This window comes from Castor canadensis, chromosome 19 (assembly GCF_047511655.1).
Source record: "Castor canadensis chromosome 19, mCasCan1.hap1v2, whole genome shotgun sequence".
Taxonomy (NCBI): domain Eukaryota; kingdom Metazoa; phylum Chordata; class Mammalia; order Rodentia; family Castoridae; genus Castor; species Castor canadensis.
In genome coordinates, this window is record NC_133404.1 from 22932149 (window position 1) to 22937061 (window position 4913).

At 38.0% G+C, this 4913-nt stretch overlaps 1 pseudogene; it reads left to right on the forward strand.

The window, feature by feature from the left end:
- The first annotated feature begins 467 nt into the window (after nucleotides 1-467).
- LOC141419286 (pleckstrin homology domain-containing family F member 2-like) lies at nucleotides 468-1186 on the forward strand (annotated as a pseudogene).
- The last annotated feature ends 3727 nt before the right edge of the window (nucleotides 1187-4913 follow it).

The window sequence follows — 4913 nt, forward strand, 5'->3', positions numbered from 1 at the left end:
AAATATGACCACTGGGCTCATATATGAAGGAATGTAAGACAGGATACATGCTTCTTGCAGCACTATTCACAATAATCACACTATGGAGTAAGACTACGTGCATTTCAACTGATGAATCGATAAAGAAAATATCATGCACATGCATAGTGGAGAATTTTTCTATCACAAAGAAGAATGAAATTAGGACATTTGCAATAAAATGGATGGAACTGATGATCATCATGTTAAGTGAAGCCACGTTCAGAAGAACAGAAGACAACGGTCCCATGATTCCTCTCTCAATTCATATATACAGATATGTGTGTCTTTGCACCTGTTGTCTGGGTGAGTGTGCGCCAGTGTGCATGCATGAGAAAAGCCAGCCTGGGAAGCTGTTGTCTGGTTCAACTTAGGTTGGGGAGTCCCCTGCAAGTGGTTGCATGGGCCAACCACCCACTGCTTACACCCTGCTGGACTATTAGCCAAAGATGGTGGATCTTTTGGCAATCAGTGAAGCAAATACTAGACTTACAAGTAGAATGGAAAACTTTTGGAGCAGCTGGTCAACCCTTAACCATACCTGGATGAGTTCTTATTGGAGAAGGAGTATTGACTAAGCTGTGCAGAAAGAAGCCTAAAGCAAAGTAGTTTTTCTTATTTAATGGCCTTCTTGTATATGGCAATACTGGCATCCAGAGGAAGAATTACAACAAACAATATATTATTCCCCTGGAAATGTCACTATGGATTCCATCAAAAAATGAAGGAGAATTAAGGAACAGATGGATTATTAAAACACCAAGTCATTTGCAATGTATGTTGTCACTGCCACTGAGAAGTCAGAATGGATGAATTTCATAAATAAATGTGTTACCGATTTACTCTCCCAAAGTGGAAAGTCACCTAGTAATGACCATACTGCTGTCTGGGTTCCTGACTCTGAGGTTGACTGTATTTATGTGCTGTCAGAAAGCAAATTCATTATTGTCACCATTGCTAAAAATGTAGTTTTTGTTGTTTGCAGGCCCTGCTGTGAAAGAGCTTTCTTCTTTCTATCCAGTCTTCTAAGCATGTGTGAATGTGTGACCTCTGCTATGATCTTCTTTCCACTGGAGATATGGCAAAGCCTATTAGATCAGACTCTTACATTCAGCCATTGGAATCTTCTTTAACTGATATATCTGATGATGATCATAGTAGTGACTAAGGACATATTTTGAAATATTTAATCAGATGTGAATATCTGAGAAATCAGCTTTGGGAGAAATGTAAAATTCTGAACTCTGTCAGTTTTGTTCTAGCCATGAATTTGCCTGAGAAAATTTTTACCAATTTCCATCAATATAATCTTATAGAAAGAAGGTCCCCCATGCTCCCCAGTCCTGCCTTCTGCCCCTGCTCTGTATTGTTACTGGGAGAGACTGTTACAAATAGATGAGATAAATTTTTGGTTTCTTATTTCTGTTTATTTCTAGATTATTTTCTTGGAAAGTTGAGAAAACATGTTTATTTAACAGATCAGGTACTACATTGTTTTTTTTTCTGTTATATGGAAAAACTTGAGAATAGAATGGTGGAAACAAGCATATAATGTGATTAATTAATAATATTGTTAGCTCTTTTTCTAACCATTCTATGTAATGGATGGCAAAACATGGTTTGGAAATATTGTTAAACTGTATTTTTGTATACCAAGTTGTAACTTGTGGTACTACCACTGTTACATGAAATATAAGTCCCTACCTTCTCACTTTTTGGTTTATTTTTAAAAAATACATTGTGTCTTTAAGGTAATAGAAATGAGTATTTATAAATGCATATAATTAGGAATACTTCTAATCTGACAGCTACAAATAACTAAATTTAGAAGTTTCTTCATTTTATAAGAATAAATATTTTTCATAAAATAGTCATACACAGACGTGACAGGATTATAATTAAGAGACTGTTCTGCAAAGAATGAAGGGGAAGTGGGAGAGAATAAGAATATGATGGGTGTGAATAACATCAAAATACAATGTGTCTGCATGGAGAGGCATAAGGAGACCCCATGAAAGCTATTGAAAACCAGAAGACAGAGAGATGGAGAAAAGACAGAGCAATGGAGAGAGTGTTTACATTATCAGGATACAATGTAGGCACATGTGAAATACCATGGGGAAAACACTTTGTACAATTATACATATTAATAAAAGCATCAAAAATGATATTGTTACATCAACATAAAGCTATACATAGAAACCACTGAGTAAAGTTCAATGTCTAAAACATCATCCTTAAAATTATGATCAGGTGATTTTTGCAATGTTTTCAAACCAACTCAATGTGAACAATATTTTTCAAATTATGTTGCTAGGAAAAGTGGATATACACATGTATATAATTTGGAATTCTCACTGAAGCCATATAAATGGGCTCAATACAGACCATACTCCTAAACATAAGATCAAGAACCATAAAACTTATAAAGAGAAAACTTGAATAAATTATCATGATCCTCATTGAAATAATGGTTTCTATATAACACCAAAAGTGCAATTGATGCTAGTAAAAATGACACTGAATTTCATTAGAATGAAGACATTTTGTGATTTAAAAAACACTATCAGTTGTGTGCATGATGACTTACCCCAGTAGATGCAGAACTTGGGAAGCAGATTAAGGAAGTTCTGAGATTGAGATCAGCCTGGGCTGGATAGCCAATTCAAGGTCAGTCTGAGCTACATAGGGAGATTCTGTCTCAGAAATAAGGGATGTGGATTTAGCTGAGTGGTATACAACTTGTCTATAATGCACAAGTCTTTGGGCTCAATCCCCAATATGCAAATAAATATATAAATTGATAAACAATAAACTCAAACTACACTATCAAAAAATGAAAATAAACATAAAGATTAAGAGAATATATTTTTAAAAGATCATAGATTAGGATCTATTATGCAGAATATATAGGAAATTCTTATGAATCAAAAAAGAAAAATATAATAATTAAAAATAGGTGAATGAAAGGGCTGAGAAGATGGCTCGAGTGGTAAAGGGCCCACTTCAAAAACACAAGGCACTTACTTCCAACATTATTACTGCCAAAAAGTAACTATAAAAAATTAACATACAAAAATGGTGAATTATAGGGCAAAGCAAAATGGAAGCCTAGGACATTCTAGTGATCATCTCTGCAAAAACATCAATTTGTACAACTGCCTGTGCAAGACAATATCTTCATAAGACTATGACAATGAGCTTAAAGGTCACAGGACCTCCTCATAACAAGAAGGCTGAAGTGGATAGGAAGGGAAGTTTTACATTATCCCTGAAGACCATAAAGCACAGTACAGAGAGAATGCCATTTGCTTAGGAATAGAACTTTATAGTTATCTTTAAATCTGGGCCCAGAATGGTAAATCCCAGCACTTTGGGCACAATCCCAACTCCAGGCCAGTCACCATGGACTGGAGTCCATAGTCCCTTCAAGTTGACCGTGATCTATAATCTGCTTCCCTGAAGATAGGGACAGTGGCCTTGGGCAGTAGAAGGCAACCAGTATCAGGCAGGCCACAGGATTTGGGACTGTCCTATCCTTTCAGCAGCCTTATTGATCAAGGAATTCCAGCCTAATACCACATGAGTCTCAGAGGTCATAGGATTCCCACCCAGCAAAGCTTGACTTGGCTGGGATTCCCAGGCTAAGGCATTCCTTGTGCAGCAGAGTCTAAGGCAGTCCTGGACTTAGGGACTACATCAGATGGCCTGCCCACATTTCAGGATAGGTTAACAATTGAATGGCATTCCATGTAAGGCCTGTCAGAAAGACGGAATTAACTACTTCCCTCATCAAAACTGCAGGCATGAATGTATGACCAAAAGGTGCAAGAACATGCAAGTAAACATGATATCAGAGTTGAAAATGTAGGGCTGGAGGCATGCCTCAAGTGATGGAGCGAAGCTTAGGAAGCAGAAAGCCCTGAGTTCAAACTGCAATACCACCAAAAACAAGTACCAATCAACAAACTAAAAAATGCCTGTGACCAATCTTTCATAAATGGAGATGTTTGTAGCCTGATAAAGAAATAAAGTAACCGCTTTAGGAATCTCACAGGTTGTGGTATAAAAAATTGTTCAAAGCAACAAACCTACCCTGTAGCTACTTTCCCTACCTCCTGCATTAGAGCCTCTGCAGAACTGTTGGGAGGGGGCTGCTATCAGCACACTAAGAGGAGATTATGCAAACCCATCTCCTTCACACCTATTCCACAGGGTCATAGTGATAAAGAACGTGTAAGTAGTACATGCTATGGCAGCTACCCGTAGGGGTCACTGCCATCTTCCACAGGCTAAGGTTGCACAAACCCATACAAAACTGCCTGTCCGTTCTCAGCTAGGGGAGCTGTCTTCCCAGCTGTACCTGAGTATTCAGTATTCGTCTGACCTAGGTACTTCCCAAAATAGGCAATGTGTGGCTGAAATTTGAGCAGGACAGATCTGAGAATGACCTGGGCATGGATGAAACTATTGGCACCACAATAGCACACTTTTGGACACTTCTGCTTGTGCACTAGCAGTCAGTTTTGGGTGACATTACAAAGTTTCTGACATGACCAAGACCCTTTGCAACCCCAAAAATCTTTCAATATTTTAAAAAACAATTTTTTGATGGAATGGGGTTTTGAACTCAGGGCTTTGCACTTGATAGCAAGCACTGTACCACTTGAACCAAAACCTGCACTCAATATTCCTCTGGTTATTTTTGCAGATGGTCTCAGGAATTATTAGCCTAGGCTAGCTTCAAACAACAATCTTCTGATCTCAGCTTCCATGTAGCTAGGATTATAGGCGTAGTCACCAGTGCCTGGCAAAATCTTTCAATCTTGATTCTGAAAACCAGGAAGAACAATGAAAAAAAGACTCAGTCCTATGGTCTCAGCTGGCACAACACT